At 48.7% G+C, this 23,320-nt stretch overlaps 1 protein-coding gene across 1 annotated transcript in view; it reads right to left on the bottom strand.

The window, feature by feature from the left end:
• NTN1 (netrin 1) overlaps nt 1-16,747 on the bottom strand; it is a 245,786-nt gene extending 229,039 nt beyond the window's left edge. Inside the window, exon 1 of the mRNA XM_045376314.3 lies at nt 16,690-16,747. The gene's annotated coding sequence lies outside the window, so the exon portion shown is untranslated. The remainder of the gene's footprint in view (nt 1-16,689) is intronic.
• Between the last annotated feature and the right edge of the window lie 6,573 nt (nt 16,748-23,320).

Here is a 23,320-nt window from a genome sequence, read left to right as displayed (position 1 = left end):
ACATACAGATTGCAGTTCTGTAACACATATAAATATGCCTTCTCATATATGCAAATGTAAATATGCATAAAGCCAGCCACATAGTACATGCATTTAGAAATGTTAGCTGCTAGTATGAGATCACTTGATACATACAGAAATTTTAAATCATTTAAAGAACACTTAATTACAGGGAAAGATGTTCATGACATAATATGAAAAAAGCAAATTAAAAACACATATGCACAGTATAATCTCATTTTTATTTTTTAAAAAGTATGCATAAAAAGACAACACAGTTAATTGTGGTTATCTCGGGATAGTGAGATTACAGGTGATTTTTATTTACCTTTGCTGTATGTTCTCAATTTTGCACAGTAAAATATGAAGTAAGAGAACAAAGAAAAGCTAAGAAGGGAGACAGAGTCAGGATGAGAATGCAGGTCGAATGCACCCTGGAGTTCCAACCTCTACACCTCTTCTGGGTGGGCCACAAATTTGTCCTTAAGCTTTCCTGCAGCTAAAATGAGGAGACCATGTTCATTACACAATTCCCAGAGTCCATGAGATACAAGCAGACCTACTGCTCAAGGGAATTACAACTATTCTTGGTACTAAAATCAGATAGGAATTTCTCGTGGGGGCGTGGCCCAGAAAGGGAACACAGTGCAGGGTAATAAGCTTGGTGGGACAGTTTCTGTGATCCCCCTGAATGTAAGCTGATGGCATCGCACCAAAACCCAAGTCAGGAAAAGACATTCCAGCAAGGAGGAATGGAAAAGAAGCAAATTGGGGTGCTCAGTGCCACACACCTGACTGCGGTACATTTTGGAGCATCTACAAGACTGGATTGTGAGGTGCTTTCCAAGCCTTCCTCCTGAATGTTGTTTCTGTCCACAGAGCTTTTTTTTTTTTTCTTTTTTTTTTTTTTTTTTTGAGACAGAGTCTCGCTCTCTTGCCCAGACTGGAGTGCAGTGGCGCAATCTCAACCTCTGCCTCCCGGGTTCAAGCGATTCTCCTGCCTCAGTCTCCCAAGTAGCTGGGATTACAGGCACCTGCCACCACACCTGGCTAATTTGTTTGTATTTTTAGTAGAGACGGGGTTTCACCGTGTTGGCCAGACTGGTCTCAAACTACTGACCTTAAGTGATCTGCCGGCATAACTGCAACCTCCGCCTCCTGGGTTCAAGCAATTCTCCTGCCTCAGCCTCCCGAGTAGCTGGGATTACAGGTACCCACCACCACACCTGGCTAATTTTTTTTGCATTTTTAGTAGAGACGGGGTTTCGCCATGTTGGCCAGACAGGTCTCAAACTCCTGGCCTTGTGATCTGCCCACCTCGGCCTCCCAAAGTGCTAGGATTACAGGAGTGAGCCACTGCGCCTGGCCTATGTCTGCAGAGCTCTTGATGGCCTTTGCATGGCAGTGAGTTTGAAATGGCTCTCGGTGGACTGTGGCTTTTCTATGTTACCAGCTGAGCTTAGGCCAGGGGTCTTCAGGAGAGGATGAGCAGGGTCACCTTCCAAATTTATTGTGGTCATTTAGGTCTATTCTTATCATCTTTAATAGTTCCTGGTGGGCAGAACTGTCTCACTCACCTTGTATCCAGGAGGTCTGGAACCTTCTGTAATACAGTGGAACTCCTCTACGTCCATTCAAAACCCCCTCTCTGTTAAGTCTGCAGGTGGCTCAAACGCTACCCTACACAGCAGCCCAGATCAAGGTTCTCTGCCTCTTCAGATTTTTGAAACCAGTCCTCTATCACCCCTCGGTTTTATCTCTTCTGGGCAAAATGTTCCCAGTTATCTTAATGATTTCCCATGGGACATTGTTTTCTGACCACTCTACAGCCTCTCCCATCCCCTCTAATTCATCAGTGTCCTTTCCTAATGCAGCCTGTCTTTTGAGGGGACAAATGAAAAAAACAGATGTCCAAGTGTTGTGAGAGCTTCTCAAAGTGGCGGTGATAAATACACACCCGCAAAGGCATGTCAGGCTCTGAGCAGCGGGATCCACGGAGCAAACTGGAGTTCAAAACCCAGCAGTGCAGATTTTGGGTGAGAAAGCAAATCCCCGGGTGTTTCTTCAAGGAATGTGTTGAGAGGCGGAAACGCCCTTGCTGGCACACTGTCTTACCTGTGAAGCCAGACGGATCACCCTAGGAGGGGGAGAATGCGGCAGTTTCAAGAAAACTTTTAAGTAGCCAGAGTAGGAGGAGGAAAACCAGGAGACTCGGATGTTATAGAAACCAATGGGTAAGAGTGTTGCAAGGGAGGAGGTGGTGTTGAGCAGCGCTGAGTCACATGCCTTAAAGGTCAAGATAAGATCTGAAACAAGTCCTTTGGATCAAACTACAAGGAAGTCATTGGTGACCTTGACTAGCGGTTGCAGGGAGTGGTAGGGACAGAAGCCAGGCTGCCTGGGGTTGTGGAGTGAACAGGGAGGTGAGAAAGTGGAGATAGCAGGTGTAGACAACTTTCAAGAAAGTGTGAATATAAGTGGCAGGAAAGATACAGGGTCACAGCAGGAAGGTGACATAGGATTGAGGGAAGGTTGGGATTTTTTATTGTTGTTTGTGAGATAAGGCTATTTGACCATGCCTAAATGTTAATAGGAACTGGAGCCAGCAGGAGGAGAGAGGTGGAAGGCAGATAAAACTATGCTTGTAAAACTGGTGGTCAGGTGGTCTCCAAGTATCTCTTGTTTCAATGAAATAGGAAGTGACACCATCTGCTGAGGATGGGTGGGGGAGCTGGGAGCACTGGAGGTTTGAGGTCATTACAGAGAAGAGGATAATGCTTGCCGGGCAGAGTCAAAGGATCTATTGAAGTTTGTGACTATCTATGAGAAAGAATGGCAGCCAGCAAGGCCATGGGACACACATACCCCAGCAGCGCCCAGCAGCCTTTGGATAGACCCAGAGAAAGAGACAGTTGGATTAATCTCAAGTTGAGAGTGTTTTCCAGGAGGTGGGACAGAAGGAAAGGGGAGTGGGTGGCTGATGTGATGGGCCAGGGCGACAATGCCAAAGAGAGAAGGAAAACAGGACAGGATGGAAGAGGAAACAGAGAGGCCAGGGGCTAGAACTTGCTGTTCAATATGGCAGCCAGTTGCCACATGTAGCTACTTCAATTTCAACTTGAATTAATTAAAAATGAGTAACGTGGAGAGCTTACTTTCCTAGTTGCCCCTAATTTGGACAGCACTAATAAAGAAAAATTCCCTCATCACACGAAATTCTGTTGGATAGCTAAAGGATTCAGGAAGAGAGAAGACATGAGGTGGGGAATAACTCGGGAGGTTGTGGTCCAAAACTGGAGCATTCCAGAGGTGGAACAGCTCTGGGGGATGACAAGGCCTTCTGAGGACAATAAGAGGGGGGCTTCTGCTGTGAGGCAGAGTGAAGGGTGATTAGAGATGAGAAGGCCACAGTGCTGGACGGGCTGTCCACCTGGGCTCTAAAGACCTTTGGAACCAGTATCAGAGTTTGGGGCAGAGACGAAGACTGACCAGTGCTGGTGTCTTCAAAGAATGAAAAGAGTGAATTTGGCTGGGAGGTCATTCTAAGGATGAGATGTGGAAGGTAAGACAGCCGTGTGGTTCTGGCCTTAAAGGAACAGGAGTTTTGTGGGGGTTTTTGTTTTGGCTTTTTTTTTTGAGACAGAATTTCGCTCTTGTCGACCAGGCTGGGGTGCAATGACACTATCTCAGCCCACTGCAACCTCCCCCTCCTGGGTTCAAGCAATTCTCCTGCCTCAGCCTCCCAAGTAGTTGGGATTACAGGCGCCCACCACCACACCTGGGTTTTTTTTGGTTTTGGTTTTGGTTTTTTGGGTTTTTTTTGTATTTTTAGTAGGTTTTCACTGTGTTGGCCAGGCTGGTCTCAAACTCCTGACCTCAGGTGATTCGCCCACCTTGGCCTCCCAAAGTGCTGGGATTACAGGCGTGAGCCACCGCGCCTGGCTGGGAGTTTTGTTTTGTTGTTGTTTTAATGAAGAGGGAAGGAGAATTGGGAATGGAGGAGGACAACAGCGCCCCACTCCTGAATGTTAGGGATGTGTGGTTTGGAAGAAGGACAGCACCACTGAAGAGGACTGCAGTGCAACTGGGGTGAGCATGAGGGTGGGAGGAGCAATCAGTGAGGAGGGCAAGGATACAGGGGAGGGTACACTCCAGGGACGGGGGCACCAGATGGCACAGGCTAATGCTTGTGAGGAAGGAGGACAGGAAGAGAGCAAGGGATTAGGAGAAAAGGGGTGGCCAGGGGTGCCTTTGTCTTGGGTGTGACCAAGGGTTTTTCTTTTAATTTTTTTATTGTATTTATTATTATTATTATTTTGAGACAGAGTCTTGCTCTGTTGCCCAGGCTAGAGTGCAGTGGCACGATCTTGGCTCACTGCAACCTCCACCTCCTGGGTTCAAGCAATTCTCCTGCCTCAGCCTCCCAAGTAGCTGGGATTACAGGTGCGCACCACCACGCCCGGCTAATTTTTGCATTTTTAGTAGAGATAGAGTTTCGCCATATTGGCCAGGCTGATCTTGAACTCCTGACTGACCTCAAGTGATCTACTTGCCTCAGCCTCCCAAAGCACTAAGATTACAGGCGTGAGCCACCGTGCCTGGCTGGGTTTTCCTTTTTAAATCAAGCGTTATGTGTAACGTTTACTGTGTGCCAAGCATCTAGTAAGCACTTTGGTTTTCCTTAGCTCACAATCTTCATAAACACCTTGTAAGATAGGTATATTATTGTGTGCATTTTACTGGAGGAGGAAACTGAGACACAGAAGTAATTTGCTGAACATCACATCAGTGGTAGGTAGAGAAGCAGGGTGTGAACTAAAATAATCTAGGTCCAGAGTTTGGAGTTCTTAGTCAGAACCTGTGGGTGAGATGGGCTTAACTGAATCCCAATCATCCCTGAGAGGAAGGATGGGCTTCTAGTCTACCAAGATCATGAGCTGTGTGGCCTGGATGGACTGTGCTTCTTAACACCTCTGGTCCATTTAAGAGGACAGATCCTAGATGACTCAGTTCCCAGTACTCCCAATACAGCCTGGGAATTGCAGTATGCAGAGGTGACCGGGAGCATTTGCCCTCTCCAGGAGGGTGAGCAGTGGCCTGGGTTCATAGTGTTTCCTTCCCAAATTGAAAGAATTTGACCTAGACAGGCCTTGGTTCCAGCGCACCACTTCCTAATGGCGTGACTTTGGGCAAGTTTTTTTGCCTTTCTGAGCATCCATTTTTTCATGGAGAAACTAGGGCCACTGCATTCACCTTTATAGGCTTGGTTGGCGATTTTAAAAGTTGGAAAGGAAAGACCCTGGTAGACAGTAGATAGATGTTCAATGTATAACAGGTTTTGGGGTTTTTTTGTTTTAGTTTTTGTTCATATTTATAATTCTCAGGTCTGCCTACCAGATCTCTTACCCTAGAAGAACGAGGGACATTTTTTCATTTCAAGACGTCTAGAGCCCAGCTCACCTGATAGGCCGCACTGGTGGATTACTCAAGGAATCCCAGGTCCCTGGACAGGAATTCAGGAGATGTGACTGTCCTGGAAAAGGTTTTAGAACATGGGGAGCAGGTCAACCTAGTGGGAAGGGTTCCTGGAGATATCCATTTCCCCAATATTGTTTATCTGTATCTTCAGCTCAAGCCTCCCCCTTTGCAGGTGTTTTGGCTAAGAACTCAGGAGCTGGGCATAGAAGCCCATACAAACCCCAAATCCTACAAATCCTTTAATCTACCAGGGCTCTTTGAAGGGGTGAAAATGCCTGTGGATGGGGGAACCAGCAGATGTAATTTATTTTCATTTGCAAAAAGCTTTTGACAAGGTCCCACCCCAAATGCTATTAAGGAAAATGGGTCACTGTGGGAGGAGGCTTTGTCATGGATGGAAGACTGGCCTTGAGGAAGGAACAAAGGGTGAAATAAAAGGATGTTGCTACGGGTGGAGAAAATAGTGGGGGCCTCTGAGCCAGAGTTGGGGCTCAGCTCGTTTACCGTTTACACAGACTCTGAAGGAGGGAATCCCCTTGGTGAAACCCCAAGGTTTAGAGATGACACTGCACTGGTGGCAAGAGCAAGAGGATGAACTGGAGAATCTCAAGACCTTGTGTGAATGGGCCAGGGAACAGGTTAGCAAGTGACAGATCTGGGGAGACATCATTTAAAATACTCTTAGAGAATGAAAGGTTATCAGTGAAGGTGATAGAAAAATATATTACTGTCTGGGCGCGGTGGCTCACACCTGTAATCCCAGCACTTTGGGAGGCCAAGGTGGGCGGATCATGAGGTCAGGAGATTGAGACCATCCTGGTGAACACTGTGAAACCCCATCTCTACTAAAAATACAAAAAAATTAGCCGGGCATGGTGGCGGGCACCTGTGGTCCCAGCTACTTGGGAGGCTGAGGCAGGAGAATGGCGTGAACCCAGGAGGCGGAGCTTGCAGTGAGCCGAGATGGCGCCACTGCACTCCAGTCTGGGCAACAGTGAGACTTCGTTTCAAAAAAAAAAGAAGGAAAGAAAGAAAAATTAGCCGGGCGTGGTGGCAAATGCCTGTAATCCTAGCTACTTGGGAGGCTGAGGCAGGAGAATCGCTTGAACCCGGGAGGCGGAGGTTGCAGTGAGCCGAGATTGTGCCATTGCACTCCAGCCTGGGTAACAAGAGCGAAACTCCGTCTCAAAAAAAAAAAAAAAAAAAAAAAAAGAAACAAAAAAGAGTGTTTCTCTGTAGAGGTGGTATTGGTATTTGGGGTAGGAAGACACTTCCCTGGGCAGAACAGTCTTGGCTACCATGGGACATTTAGCATTCCTGACCCTGTCCACTAAATGCCAGCAGGTTCCACCTGCCCCCGACACACACCACACACATCATACACCAGTCATTGTGACAACCAAAAAATGGCTCCGTGAATGTATACATTCCCCTTTAAAGAGCCATCCCACCCCCATTCTGATTTACTTGAAATTTAGCCCAATATGCTACTAAGAAAAGTAAAAGAAAATAAAAAGCAAACTACATTCTCAGGAAGAGAATGGGAAATAAAACAGGATGCATTTAGGATCTTCTGAGAAGTTCTAGTTATCACATCTCAAAATCCTCGTGGTGGCTGAGCTGACTCAGAAAATAGCCACTCCACTGTGGTGTGTCAGGAGCACAAACAAAGCAGGGAAGGGAACAGGATGTGCCAGGAGGGTAGGTGGATTTTAAGCAGGTACTTAGGCGGGGGGCTCCCTAAGAAGGATCCAGTAGAGCAGAATGAGTGAAGTGAAGAAGGGAGCTCTGGGGACAGATGTCATTTGGGGGAAGGGTATTTTCGTGTGCAAAAGTCCCAAGACAGAGCTTGTTTTGTTTTGTTTTTGTTTTGTTTTGAGATGAAGTCTTACTCTGTCACCCAGAATGCAGTGCAGTGGCGCGATCTCGGCTCACTGCAACCTCTGCCTCCTGGGTTCAAATGATTCTCCTGCCTCAGCCTCCCGAGTAGCTGGGACTACAGGCATCCGCCACCACGCCCAGCTAATTTTTGTATTTTTAGTAGAGCTGGGGTTTCACCATATTGGCCAGGCTGGTCTCGAACTCCTGACCTCAGGTGATCCACCCGCCTCGGCCTCCCAAAGTGCTGGGATTGCAGGCATGAGCCACCACGCCTGGCCCAGAGCTTGTTTAAGGAATTAGATGGGGAGTGGTAGGGGTGAGCTCAGAGGGGAGGCTGAGAGCTAGGCCAAGCAGTGCCTTGCAGACTTTGATGGGGAATTTGAGCTCATCAAGATCCATCCTGGATACCTTTAAGGCCCAGATTCCTTCTTTTCCACATACCTCTGATCTTCATAGCGTCTGAGGGATGAACTATTCTTTTCCCTCGGAATCCCCAGCGTTTAACAGACTGCATGGCACAAAATAGGAACTCACTACAAATTAATGGGCTAAAGACCACAGAATTACAGACAATTAAAGTGGTGATCAGTTCTGTGCGGTAGGCTAAAAAATGCCCCTCAGGGCTGGGCACAGTGGCTCACACCTGTAATTCCAGCGCTTTGGGGGGCTGAGGTAAGTGGATCACAAGGTCAAGGGATCGAGACCATCCTGGCCAACATGGTGAAACCCCGTCTCTACCAAAAATACAAACATTAGCTGGGCGTGGTGGCATGCACCTGTAGTCCCAGCTACTCAGGAGGCTGAGGCAGGATAATTGCTTGAACCCGGGAGGTAGAGGTTTCAGTGAACTAAGATTGCACCACTGCACTCCAGCCTGGCAACAGAGTGAGGCTCTGTCTCAAAAAAAAAATACCCCCCAAAAGATATCCACATCCTTAATCCCTGGAACCAGTGAATGTTACCTTATATGGGTGTAAAAGGCTTAGCTGATGTGATTAAGGGTCTGGAGATGGAGAAATTGTTATGGCATATTGGGATGGACTCTAAATGCGATCATAGGTGTCCTTACAAGAGACAGGCAGAGGGAAATCTGACAAGACAGGAGAGGATAAACCTGTATGAGACAGAGGCAGAGATTGCAGCCATGCAGCCACAAGCCAAGGGATACCAGCAAGCCATGAGAAGCTGAAGGGCAAGGAAAGGATCCTCCCCTACAGCAGGGGTCCCCAAACCCCGGACCAGGAACCAGCACCAGTCTGTGGCCTGTTAGGAACCAGGCCACACAGCAGGACGTGAGCAGCTTGAGCAAGGGCAAGCGAGCTAAGCTTCATCTGTATTTACAACCACTCCCCATCACTCGCATTACCACCTGAGTTCCCCCTCCTCTCAGATCTGCAGCTGTGTTAGATTCCCATAGAAGCACGAACGCTGTTGAGAACTGCACGTGAGAGAGATCTAGGTTGCACATTCTTTGTGAGGCCCTAAGGCTTGATGATCTGTCACTGTCTCCCATCACCCCCAGAGAGGACCGTCTAGTTGCAGGAAAGCAAGCTGCAGCCTCGCACTGATGCTACATGATGGTGAGTTGTATAATTAGTTCATTATACATTACCATGTAATGATAATAGAAATAAAATGCACAATAAATGTAATGCGCTTGAATCATCCCAAAGCTATCCCCTACCCCCAGGCCCATGGAAAAACTGTCTTCCACAAAACTGATCCTTGGTCCTAAAAAGGTTGGGGACCGCTGCCCTACAGCCCTTAATTGCAACCCATTGATACCAATTTCAGACTTCTGGCCTCCAGAACTGTGAGAGAATAAATTTCTGTTGTTTTAAGCAACCATTTGTGGGAATTTGTTACAGCAGCCACAGGAAACTAATATCCCAGCAAATCTCAGAAATGCCAGAATTAAGAGTCTTCTTCAAATCTTAAAAGACATGCTTGGGGCAAATGAAAGGAACAAAATGAGAGACCGCTAACACTCTGGTCTTAAAACATTCATGAAGTCTTCCTTTGGGTTTTCTTCTTACGGGAAGTGACCACATCTCACTGCTCCTTCCCTCCCCACAACACTGAGTTCAGAGCAGTCAACAGAAGCTTGCCAAGTGCTTGCTGTTTGTATTAAGGTATTGTAAACCTCTTTTCTAGAGGCCAGGGTTGCAGCACCCTTTACAACCCAGATCACAGTCCAGAAGTAAGTGAATAGCCTCCTAGGCATTTGAGAGAACAGCAGCCAAGACATAGGGGACTTCAGTCTGCAGTGACCCCAGGAGTTCTTCATTTACAAGTCTTTGTAACCTTAGGTCAGACATCTTTTGTTCTTCCAGGGGACTGGAGAGCCACAGTTTAAGATCCCTGGGGACACGGTGACTGCTGAACATGGATGCACTGAGAAATGACAGCTGACAGTAGAATCTATCCCAGCCACCACTCAGGGAGGCAAGACTGGTCCTGCAACCCCCCAAAATTCCCAAGGGCATTGCTGTATGAGCGCCCAGCAGAGTTAGAGAAGGACAGAAGCGGCACTTAGAGAGTACCTCGTCCAAAGTTCCCCAGATTACGAGCGAGGAAACTGACGTCAGGGAGGTTGAGCAAATTGCCCAGGAGCTGATGTTTCCAGAGATGGCTGTGAGTCATCAAAATGGGTTGTGGGCCACTCATTCAGCCACACCTAGGGAACACCTGCTGTATTCAATTCCGCTAACTTAGGCGGGGGAAAAATGTCATGATTTTGATGGAAAAATGTTTTTCATGAAATATGATTCCATAAAAAGTTTCTATGCTTCAAGGAGTAAGCTACTGTTAACTGCAAAAACCAATTATGTAGAACAGCCTATTTTCCCCAAACGTCAGTAAAATGAAGTATTGCTGGTTTATACATCACACAGAAAGAAAATTTAGAGGATTTAACTCCAAGGATGAAAACAGAAATGGATCACTGATTCCAAACAGAATGGGTAAGTTTATGGATTATTCAACCAAAATAAGATGTCAAAGGAAACTAAGATTTCGGGGGGGCCGGGGGGGGGAAGGAAGGAATGTTTCCCTCACACGTAGATGCTGACGTCAGACAGGAGCACACCATGCCAGCCCCCAGAATGATGCCAGAAACTACGCAGAAGGTGGGATGGACATGACCTCGTCCAGGGAGCCACTTCCTAGCCTCTGGCCAAGCACCTGCTTTATGGGGTCTCCCAGGGAGCCCTGGTTTCCAGCTTTGCTTGCAGGGAGCTCCATGGGTGGTCAGCAGGGTGATGCAGGCCCAAGAGGACTGTTTGGATTGTACTCTAGTCATACATAGTCCCCTCCCTTAACATCTCTGTGATGCTGGGCAAATCATTTCACCTCTGTAAGTATCAACTTCCCCTTCTGAAAAATGTGGATAATAATCTTCCTTCCTTTTTCTCCCACCCTTTCTTCCTTCCATGGATATCAGGAGTATTGAGTAAAAAATCATATTCAGAAGACTCTGAAGTGTCTAAAGCCCTAAACAGCTTTCATAAAGTTGCATAGACTGCTGGGCACGGTGGCTCACGCCTGTAATCCCAGCACTTTGGGAGGCCAAGGTGGGCTGATCATTTGAGGTCAGGAGTTTGAGACCAGCCTGGCCAACATGGTGAAACCCTGTCTCCACTGAAAATACAAAAAAAATCAGCTGAGCATGGTGGTACATGGTGGTACATGCCTCAGCTACCGGGGGAGGCTGAGGCAGGAGAATTACTTGAACCCAGGAGGTGGAGGTTGCAGTGAGCCGAAATCACACCACTGCACTCCAGCCTGGGCAACAGAGTGAGACTCTGTCTTAAAAATAAATAAATTACTTAAATTTAAAAGTTGCATAGAACCAGCTAATCCAGTGATACTACCATCACCAAGGTTACCACAGGGCAAACAGAGATCGTGTACAAGACAGTGATGATTGGCACCACAGAGACACTGGGCTTTAGTGTTAATGAGCATCAATCATGTATTGAGCATCAATAATGTAATGTAAGCCATCAATAATAAGACAATGAGAATGAATTGTAAAGATCAATACAAAGTATCCACTTCAGCTCAGGGTCAGGTAGGTCACTCAAGAACAGAGTCTAACTCAAGTGTATTGGCTCACACCTGTCATTCCAGCACTTTGGGAAGCTGAGGTGGGAGAACACTTGAGGCCAGGAGTTTGAGACCAGCCTAGGCAACACAGCAAAACCCTATCTCTACAAAAATAATAATAGTAATAATAGATTATTTGCCAGGCATTGTGGCTTGCACCTGTGGTCCCCGCTACTTGGAAGGTTGAGGTGGGAGGATTGCTTGAGGCCAGGAGTTGGAGGTGACAATGAGGTATGATCACGCCACTGCACTCCGGCCTGGGTGACAGAAAGAGACCCCATCTCTGTAACAGGAAGAGAAAAAGAAGAAAGAAAGAAAGAAAGAAAGAAAGAAAGAAAGAAAGAAAGAAAGAAAGAAAGAAAGAGAGAAAGAGAGAAAGAGAGAAAGAGAGAAAGAGAGAAAGAAAGAAAGAAAGAAAGAGAGAGAGAGAGGGAGGGAGGGAGGGGAGAGAGAGAGAGAGAGAAAGAAACAAGGAAGGAAGGGAAACAAGGAAGGAAGGAAGGAGAGAGAGAAAGAAAGAAAGAAAGAGAGAAAGGAAGGAAGAGAGAGAAAGAAAAAGAAAGAAAGAGGAAGGAAGGAGAAAGAGAGAGAAAGAAAGAAAGAAAAAAGGAAGGAAGGAAAGAGAGAAAAAGGAAGAAAGAGAAAGAAAGAAAAAGGAAGGAAGGAGAGAGAAAGAGAGAAAGTAAGGAAGGAAGGAGAAAGAAAGAGAGAGAAAAAAAGGAAGGAAAGAAGGAAAGAGAGAGAGAAAGGAAGGAAGAAAGAAAGAAAGAAAAAGCAAGAAAGAAAAAGGAAAGAAGGAGAGACAAAGAAAGAAAGAGAAAGGAAGGAAGGAGAAAGAGGAAGAGAGAAAGAAAGAAAGAAAAAGAAAGAAAGAAAAAGAAAGAAAGAAAGAAAGAAAGAAAGAAAGAAAGAGAAAGAGAAAGAAAGAAGGGAAAAAGAATGGAGTCTCGTAATCACAATCGTACTCGTAATTACAACCATGGCGGCTGACATTTCTTGAGCACTTACTGTCAGGCACTGTGGAGGAAGCTGGTATGCTGGGTCTTGGCCAGAGGGCTTGGTGAGGCAAGGATGGTGTGGAGAAGCTGGAAGTGAAATTGTGAACAACCTCTCTTCTTAGGGGAGACAGGGAAGGAGAGGATAACCCAGAACTATAGGCCCCAAGAGTGGGTGCTACTGACGTATCTTTCTTGTTCCCTGCTGTAACCCTGAGTATCCGGCACAGAACTTGACACATTGTGATCACTCAAAAATATTTGCTAAAGGAACCAGAAGGGCCCTGTCAGGGCATCCATATGCAAGGAACGTGGATTTCTCAGTGTCCAGGGCCATATCTGGGCGTAGCATTAGTTGGGTTAATTTGGTTCTGCATCCATGAACCTTCATTTCCCATTAATTCTTTTCCCACATAAAGAAGATTCACGTCGCACATCATGTTGGCCTGGCCCTAGAACGCGGATGATGTCCTTGCCATCATCAAAATCTCACAATCTGCCGGGCGCGGTGGCTCAAGCCTGTAATCCCAGCACTTTGGGAGGCCGAGACGGGCGGATCACGAGGTCAGGAGATGGAGACCATCCTGGCTAACACGGTGAAACCCCGTGTCTACTAAAAAATACAAAAAACTAGCCGGGCGAGGTGGCGGGCGTCTGTGTTCCCAGCTACTCGGGAGGCTGAGGCAGGAGAATGGCGTGAACCTGGGAGGCAGAGCTTGCAGTGAGCTGAGATCCGGCCACTGCACTCCAGCCCGGGCGACAGAGCCAGACTCCTTCTCAAAAACAAACAAACAAACAAACAAACAAACAAACAAAAAACCAAAATCTCACAATCTGTGATATGCACAAACACACCTCACATCTCCTGGCTCCAGACTGGGAGTCCAGCCTTTTCAACAGAGCCAAGGCCCCTCCATACACTGGGTGTCCTCACTCAGCATCCACAGGGCTCGGGAGACCGCTGCCTCCTGCCTGGGCCCCCTCAGCGAAGATCTGATTTTCTCATCATCTGGATAGTCTCAGCGACTCGCAGCAAAGGGATGAACCAAGCTGACCTTTCTGGAGGTTTGTTTAAAGCAGAACAATGTTTGTCTTGTCCAAACACTATGAATTACTCCAGAGAAGCCTGCCCAGTTTTACAATCCGCAGCTACAAACGGCTTACATAAATAGGGACTTGTCCCCCCACTGCCCACCACCCCCGTGCCTGATGGCTTCTCCTCCCCCTACCCACTTTCTTCTACTTTTCCAGGCCTTCTCTTTGCCCCTCCACCCCCGACTTCACACCTCCAAACCCCAGCACGCTGAAGGGGCAGATGCTGGCGTTCTGGGCCACAGCTCGCACCTGCGTTATTGCTGGCATGGGTTCCCCTATGGCCGGCTGCTCTGTCCCTGGCGTGGGCAGGTTTGCCTTGCCAAGGGGGGCCTCTGGGCACATTTGTACTGTCTGTGTGGGGCCTGCAGTGTGCAGTGTTAGGTCCAGCTGTGAAAGCACATTGGTAAGAGAAGGCCCCTAGGTTTGGGGGCTCAACATCCAGGCAACCTGCGGTGCACTCGGGCCTCTCCTCACCTGGCTGGGTGCACAGTTCACGCCCTGCCACTCCCTCATTGGCTGCACATTCTGGAGGATACTGAAGCATCTCCTAGAAATAAACCTCACCCACTATGGCCTCCAGTCTGGGAGGACGCAGAAAAGACTGTTCTGCCAATCACATGTGAGGCACATAGAACAAGCAAAGCCCATGGCCCTGGGAGAGAAGGGGCTGCTATGTCAAGAGCCCGATGTGGGCGGCATTCCCCTAAATATGGTTCTTATACCACCTGCAACAACATGCTTCAGGATGCTTGTTTAAAATGCAGCCTTCTGGGTCCCTCCCCAAACCTAGGGAAGCTGTAGGGCAGGGGTGGGGAGGAAGAGGTGTGTGTGTGTGTGTTGTGGGGGCGGGGGTGGGAAGTCTGATGCCCAGAGTCCGAGATTCACTGTCTGCCATGAAATCCGTTCTGGCCCAAGCCCTCTAATTAGCTAGGTGACAACTGCAAGTCCCTGTAGGCCTCAGTGTCACTACCTGTATAATGGCTCTAGAACCTTTGAAAGGATGCTTCCAACTCTTAGAAAGCATGATTTCAAGGAGAGCTGGATGTCAGAACCCCAAAGCCACAAGGGGTGGGTGGAGGCAGCCTGAGAGAAAATCTGGGAGTCGCTAAAGCTCCCAGGAGAGTTGTTGGTGAAGACGTGGAGACATGCGGGGGAGGTGTAGCAAGGTTGCTGGTCAGCGGTGGGAGCGGTGCCTGGGATCCTTCTACCGAGAACCCGCACTTGGGGCCACATGTGATCTCATTTTATCCTTGTTGTGCAAATGAGGAAACAGACTCCGGAGGGGAGGAGTGACTTCCACTCAGAAGTTGATGAGTAGTGCGGCGATTCCATCTCCCCTACACGCCTGGGACACGCATCTGGCCATTTCAGAAACTCCCCTTCGTCCCAGCTCTGTCGGGTGCCAGTTCCGCCTCTTAATCCAGCTAAGATTTCGCCCCAGAGCCACAGCTCTTTCTCTTCCCCCAGCGGCAGGATTCCACCGGGTGAAAGGGCCACGGGCCAAGTCTGCCAGGTGAGGTGGATACACGCCGAGCCCCGACGACGGGAAAATCCAGCGCCCGGAGCTTCACCTGCCTAGAGCCGAGCCAGTCCTACCCACTGGAGGCGCCACAGCCTGGCTGGAGGCTCTGGCGCAGCGCGGTCCTCCGGATTAGGGTTGCAGCGGGAGCGCACGATCCCGCTGCACCAGTGGGCTGGGGGTGCCGCAACAGGAAGGCCCCAGCATTCAAACTCCGTAGGCCGTTTGTCCCCAACACTCAGCGCGTCACCGGATCCAGATGGGATCAAAGGATAAAGCCTCCATCACCGGCTCAGCAATTGTCCCCAGGCGGACCCGAGGGTCCGGACAGGGGTGGCGAGCAGGAGGCCAGGGAAGACACCGTGTCACCTTCCAGGACCCGAGGGTGAAGGGGCTGATAGCACAAGGAACCCGAATAAAAAGTCTGTGCAGGTCGACCCTGTTTCTACTATCTATGCTTGTGCAATGAACTCCATTCACAATTTGGGAGCCCCAGAAGCTTGCTGTGTCGCCTCGGGCACGCTCCGGATGGTCTGGGCCGCGGGCCCTCCTCTTTGGCGAACCTCGGGGGTTTTGGACGGATGCTCCCGAGCCCCAGCTCCACCGTCCGCGCCTTGAGCAGTCGCCTGCGCCTCCTTCTAGATGCGCGTTTGATTTTCTAATCAATCTCTTTGTCCCCTGCGGCCTTCACCCGAGTCACCAGTTTCCCGATTTCCCTCGGCCCCCGCCTGGTCCTGCTCTCGCCCGACTTTCCCGTCGAAGGCACTCGAGTGAGTGATTCCCGGGAGCCGAGGCCGAGGCCGGCGAGTCCGCGGCGCGGGCCGGGGCTGTATGGAAATGGCCAGAGGAGCCGGCGGGCGCGGCGGCGATTTATTCTGGGAGTGACAGCCCCTTTGAGCGCTCGGCGAATGGCATTTTCTGTCTGTGAAAGCCTTTCTTCCCACCTCTGTTCAGATTAGCCCGGGGGATGAATGCGCCCATTATCCAGCCCGCTGACCATTCTGAAACGCCAAATTAATTACTAAGCACTGAATCAGGCGCCGGGGCCGGGGCACTGGGAGGTGTGAAAATAGCGAGCGGCTGGAGATGGGGAAAGCGAGGGGTGCAGCGCCGAGGGGGCCGGGCGGGGTGGCCCGGGGCGCGGGCGCGGCGGGGCCGGGGCGGGCTTGGCCGGCCGCCGAGCGCGACCTGCCGGCGTGACCGTGCGCGACCGCGGGGCGAGCGGGCTACAAAGGACCCGAGCGGGCAGGAAGGCGCGGAGCCGGGGTCGCGGCCCAGAGCAGGCAGGGGCAGGCAGGGGCTCGCCGGGACCGCGGCCAGAGCGCGCCAAGTGCGCAGGACGCGGGGCTGGGGCTCGGGCGTGCGCCCCTCGCCGCGCACCAGTGCCTACTCTTCCACGCACCGCCTGGGATGGCCGCCCCCAGACGGCCCGGGCCCGCGGCCACCCCCACCATCCCCGCGCAGGCTCTACGCCGCTCCAGCTGCCCTCCGAGGCCTTCAAGAAAACTTGGGCGCCGCCCTCCGACCGCAGCCCCAGCCGGAGCTTCCCGAGCGCGGGGCAGCAGCGGGCCACCCCCACCCGGCCGCGACTCGGGATCCGCGGGTGGCACTTACCTCCCCGAGGCGCCGGCGGCAGCGGGAGGCGAGCTCTTGGCGGCTCCCGCTCGAGTGCGCGGGGCACGGAGGAGCGCGCGCCTTTAAGACTCTTCCCCGAGACTCCGCCAGGTGGTGTCACGCCGGCCCGGCCCTCGCGGCTCCTCGCCCCGCGGCCACCCGGCTCCCCTGCCCATCGCGAGCAGAACCCCAGCCTCCCGCTCGCACCCTGCGCCCCGCCGCGCGGGCTCCAGCGGAGTTGGGCCAAGATAGGATGCGTGTAACTTGGGACACACAGCTGTCCAAGAGAAAGCCACCCAACCTACACACTCTAGCTTTGGGTTTTTTTGTTTGTTTGTTTGTTTGTTTTTGACTGAGTGCTGGGGGTAAAAATGGGGAGGAGAGAGCTGAAAAATCTGACCCAAGGACATGCGATCATGTCCCCACTGCCATCACCAGCGACAAACCTCAATTCCATGCTAACTGGTCCTTTTGCCCTTCATGCAAGATGGTCCGCTGACACGCCTCCCCCAATTACCATTAAAATGACTGAAGAGATAAAATAGAGGGAGAACTGTTGCCACTTAACACTAGGGGAATGCGTCATTCACACTCCTGAAACTTAGAAAAGTTTAAGAGGACCCGAGGGATGGCTGAAGGAACTCCACATTCATCAGGCGAGAAGCAGGAGCCGGCCTGGGAAGCTCCAGCACGACCCTCCCCGGGCGCGCCTCCTCCAAGCTCTGGGTACGTGTGACAGTTCACCCGCGAGGCCGGCGCCTGGGGAGCTCTGCCGAGCTCAAGGCTGCTGGAGGACACAGGTTTGCCGGCATAAGCTAGGATGCTAGCTTCAGGCCATTATTAAAATTTTACATCATATGATTTCTCTTTGAAGAATCATTTTTTGACATTGGTATTGTGATTTCAAACTGCATTAATAATTAACTCAGTTTTTCTCTTTTTTTTGGTGGTGGTGTGTGTGTGTTTGGGAGCGGGGCGGGGGCGCAGGGTCCTACTCTGTCATCCAGGCTGGAGTGCAGTACAGTGGCGGAATCACGGCTCGCGGCAGCCTTGACCTACCAGGCTCAAGAGATCCACCCAACTCAGCCTCCCGAGTAGCTGAAACCACAGGTGCATGCCACCACGCCCGTCTAACTTTTAAAACATTTTTTATTTTGCAGAGACAAGGTCTCACTGAGTTGCCCAAGCTGGTTTGAAACTTCTGACCTCAAGTGATCCTTCCATCTTGGCCTCCCAAAGTGTTGGGAATACAGGTGTAAGCCACTGCACCCAGCCTTCTAACTCAATTTTTCTGCCTACATTGTTTATTGTCATCTCATTTACGTAAATGACTTCCTCATTCCCGAGTTCCTTATTTTGATTAATTTCTCACACCACTGAAATGCTACTTTGAGTAACCCTTGGGGGAAGGGTGGATGGATGGTGGATTTTTTGAGTCTTTGCATGTCTCAGAATGTCTGTTACTTTATAAACAGACACTAGTTAGATATAAGAGTCTAGGGTCATAATCCTTTATTTACACTTCAATTCTCTAAACTAAGCATGTAGCTAGCATTGAATAGGGAAGCAAATGTAAAGCACTTACGGTGTTCTGCTGCTGAGACATAGTAGAGGATTCATCACTGTAGCTATTGACGACTATTCTTTATTAGTTATTCATTCATTATCTTGTGCTTTTTTTTTTTTTTTTTTTTTTTTTTTTTTTATCTTGACAGGGCCTTGCTCTGCCCCCAGGTTGGAGCTCAATGGTGCGATCATAGTTCACTGAAGCCTTGAACTCCTGGGCTCAAGGGATCCAAACCTTGGTCCAAAATGGTCCACTGACACGCCTCCCCCAATAACCATTAAAATGACTAAAGGGATAAAATAGAGAACTGTCACCTCCTGTGTAGCTGGGACCACTGTCATGCTTGGCTAATTTTTTGATTTTTTTGTAGAATCAAAAAATCATTTTAATTCTTTCTTTTTTTTTGAAATGGAGTCTCGCTGTGTTGCCCAGGCTAGAGTGCAGTGGCACGATCTTGGTTCACTGCAAGCTCCCCCTCCCAGGTTCACATCATTCTCCTGCCTTAGCCTCCTAGGTAGCTGGGTCTACAGGCACCGCCACCACACCCGGCTAATTTTTTGTATGTGTGTGTGTGTATATATATATATATATACACACACATATATATATATACTTTTTTTAGTAGATACTGGGTTTCACCGTGTTAGCCAGTTTGGTCTCAATCTCCTGACCTCGTGATCTGCCCACTTCCCAAAGTGCTGGGATTACAGGCGTGAGCCACTGCGCCTGGCCTTGATTCTTTCTTTGTTGCCCAGGTTGGTCTCAAAATCCTGGGCTCAAGTGGTCCTCCTGCCTCAGCCTACCAAAATGTTGGGATTATAGGCATGAACTGCTGCACCCAGCATCTTCTGGTTTTATAGTTAAAGAAGTTTATCCTAGGTTTTATAGAAGACTTTCTTTCTCTCTCTCTCTTTTTATGCCATTTGACTTTAATTTCCTTTCTTTCTTAAAAGAAAAAAAAAATCTATAGGTTCTGTTACTGCCTCCTTTGCTAAATGTGATCTTGAGATAGTTTCTTATTCTCTTAACACGTTCATTGCTTCTCCTATAAAATATACAAATCGGATCACATGGTTGTTGTGGTACCATCCAGCTTTTATAGGCTGGGAGTTTATTTGCCCATGATTAAAAAGCAACAGGCCTGCCACAATGAAAAACCAATTCACAATGATTAGGATGGCTATAATAAAAAAGACAGATAATAACAAGTGTTGGCGAGGATATAGAGAAATTGGAACCCTTACACCTAGTTGGTAAGAATGTAGACTGGTGCAGCCATTGGAAGCACTCTGGCAGCTCCTCTAAAGTTAAATGTAAAGTGGCATATTTACATATGGCCCAGCAACTGCAATCCTAAGAATACATCCAAAAGAAATGAAAACGCATGTCCACTCAAAAACTTATACACAAATGTTCATAACAGAATTATTCACAATAGCCCTAAACTGGAAACAACCCAAAGGTCCATCAACTAATGACTGGATAAACAAAATGCAGTACATCCATACGATGGAATATTATTCAGCCATTAAGAAGAATAAAGTATTGATACATGTTGCAAAGTGGATGAAACGTTAAAATATTATGCTGAGTGAAAGGAGCCAGTCAAAAAAATACCACTGTGGGCTGGGTGCAGTGGCTCACGCCTATAATTCCAGCACTTTGGGAGGCCAAGGCGGATGGATCATGAGGTCAAGAGATAGAGACCATCCTGGTCAATATGGTTAAACCCCGTCTTTACTAAAAATACAAAAATTAGCTGGGCACGGTGTCACATGCCTGTAGTCCCAGCTACTCTGGAGGCTGAGGCAGGAGAATCTCTTCAACTCGGGAGGCGGAGGTTACAGTGAGCCGAGATCACGCCATTGCACTGCAGCCTGGCAACAGAGTGAGACTCCGTCTCAAAAAACAAACGAACAATAACAACAACAAAAACATTGTATGGTTCCAGTTATAATGAAATGTCCAAAATAGGCAAATGCATAAAGACACAAAGTAGATTTGTGGTTGCCAGGGCTAGAGAGAGGAGTTGGGGGTAACGGGGAATGAATTCTAATAGTAACCTGGTTTCCTTTAGGGGTAATAAAATTGATTATGGTGATGGTTGCAGAACTCTGTGAATATACTGGAAACAATTGAATTGCAAATTTTAAATGGATGAATTGTATGGTATATGACTATCTCAGCACAGATGTTATGTAAATAAAAATACTTACTTAACACCGAATACCTGTCATGTCCTGGGGTAAGTACTGGTGACACAGAAGTGAACAGGAGATGTGCGCTTTTTCTTCACGAAGCTTACAACATAATTAGGGATCCAGCCATTCTAGAGCCCTTCGTTGCCAAAAGAATAAAACACCCTCCTCACACAGCAGGCACAAAGATTCCTGTGGCCCATACAATGGCAAGACTCTTCTAGATCTTACCATGTCCTAATACCTAGGTATTCTCTTTCTAGTCTTCTTCTTATGTATGTATCTGTTTGAGATGGAGTCTCGCTCTGTCGCCCAGGCTGGAGTGCAGTGGCGTGACATCGGCTCACTGCAAGCTCCGCCTCCCAGGTTCACGCCATTCTCCTGGCTCAGCCTCCCGAGTAGTTGGGACTACAGGCGCCCACCACCACGCCCGGCTAATTTTTTTTTTTGTATTTTTAGTAGAGACGGGATTTCACCATGTTAGCCAGGATGGTCTCGATCTCCTGACCTCGTGATCTGCCCACCTCGGCCTCCCAAAGTGCTGGGTTTACAGGTGTGAGCCACCGCCCCCGGCCTTTTTTTTTTTTTTTTTTTTTTTTTTTTGAGATGGAGTTTCGCTCTTGTTGCCCAGGCTGCAGTGTAATGGTGCGATCTTGGCTCACTGAAATCTCTGCCTCCTGGGTTCAAACGATTCATCTGCCTCAGCCTCCCGAGTAGCTGGGATTACAGACATGCGCCACCACGCCCGGCTAATTTTGTATTTTTAGTAGAGACAGGGTTTCTCCATGTTGGTCAGGCTGGTCTTGAACTCCCAACCTCAGGTGATCCGCCTACCTTGGCCTCCCAAAGTGCTGGAATTACAGGCGTGAGCCACCGTGCATGCGCTTCTTTCTCTCTGTCTTTGTAACCCTACTGTCCTGGAAGAGATGGCTGAAGGTAGCCCTATGTTCACAGTACAGCCTTTGACTCTCAGAAGAGTGTCTCCCAAGAGAGCAACTACTTGCAAGTCCATAGCAGACTGATTACTTTTTTAATTGTATTATTATTATTTTTTGAGACAGGGTCTCACTCTGTTACCCAGGCTGGAGTGCAGTGCTGCAATCTTGGCTCACTGCAACTTCCATCTCACGGCCTGAGTGATCCTCCCACCTCAGCCTCCAAGGTAGCTGGGACTACAGCTGTGTGACACCATGCCCAGCTTATAGCAGGGTGATTAAAAGCAGCAATTGTGGAGCCAGACCACCAGGCTTCAAATTCCAGCTCCGCCTCTCTACTCACTACTTGCCTCAGTTTCCTCATGGGCAAAATGGAGATAACAGTGACTATACGTCATCAAGATTTGTGAGTACCGAACGAGTTAATGCACTTATAGGATGCCTGCCTTATAGGCATCCTATAAGTGCATTTGCTGATAATATTCACGTTATTATTGCCTACCCATCTGCAATGAAGGTGCCTCAACCCACGTCACGGATCTGCTGCTTTCCCAAAGTCCACCAGGTGGCGCAGGCGCACCACCTCGGGCAACAAAAATGGCCCCCTGGGTGGCTCGCACAGTAAATGCTGGGCTTAGAGAAACGATGCAAAGAGTTTGCTAGTGCTGTGGGTCTATCTGTGAGTTATATATAACAATATCAACTATAATGGAACAATTTTTTTCTAATCAGCTCCACTCACTAAAAAAAGTTTTCTTCTATTTAGAGAAAATAGTGAATGTCTACAAATATAGGGCATGGCTTGGGTAAAACGTTAGCTCCATCTGGACTCATGTACTGCCATCCAACCAAGGCAGTGATGCACCTGTCTGAGTTTTCCCACAGCACCATCCTCTTTTTTTGTAACAGATATTCTATAACACACCCTCAGCCAGGTGTGGTGGCTCACTCCTGTAATCTCAGCGCTTTGGGAGGCCGAGGCAGGTGGATCACTTGAAGTCAGGAGTTTGAGGACAGCGTGGCCAACATGGTGAAATCTCATTTCTACTAAAAATACAAAAATTAGCCGGTGTGGTGGCAGGCACCTGTAATCCCAGCTACTTGGGGGCTGAGGCAGGAGAATCGTTTGAACCCGGGAGGCAGAGGTAGCAGTGAGCCAAGATTGCGCCACTGCACTCCAGCCTGGACGACAGAGCGAAACTCCATCTCAAAAAAAAACAAATAATTAAAAAAATATATATATATGATACCCCTTTATCATATTGCCTTCCAACATCCATAATTTCCTCCACTATATCAACAAAATGTAAAGAAGCAGCCATGTATAATAAAATAACATGGGCCAGGCACAGTGGCTCACACCTGTAATCCCACCACTTTGGGAGGCCAAGGCGGGTGGATTGCTTGAGGTCAGGAGTTCAAGATCAGCCTGGACAACATGGTGAAACCCCGTCCCTACTAAAAATACAAAAAATTAGCCTGACGTGGTGGCACACGCCTGTAGTCCTAGCTACTCAGGAGGCTGAGGCAGGAGAATCGCTTGAACAAGGGAGGCAAGGGTTGCAGTGAGCCGAGATTGTGCCACTGCACTCCAGCCTTGGTGACAGAGTGAGGCTCCATCTCAAAAATAAATAAATAAAATAAATTAACATGCATTCCAATATGTAAATGCTTGGGTGCAACTACATTAGATGACATACTGAAGTACTCAGCTGCTTGCATCTATGTGTAGCATTACCAAGAACACCATAGTAACAAAAGAGGTCTGATGGAGATGTGTTGCTCTGGTAATTCAAACACCTAGAGCACCTAGAGTGGCATTGCCCCAGGCGACATGATTTTCCAAAGTGGGTAACAGTACTTGGTACAGTTGCCTTCCTGGAAACTGCAGTGCATGTTAAAATTGTGAAAACCTGAGCAAACCAAACCTT

The sequence above is a fragment of the Macaca fascicularis genome, chromosome 16 (genome assembly GCF_037993035.2).
Source record: "Macaca fascicularis isolate 582-1 chromosome 16, T2T-MFA8v1.1".
Taxonomy (NCBI): Eukaryota; Metazoa; Chordata; class Mammalia; order Primates; family Cercopithecidae; genus Macaca; species Macaca fascicularis.
The sequence above is the reverse complement of the archived record's forward strand: the minus strand, read 5'-3'. Positions and strand labels throughout refer to the sequence as shown.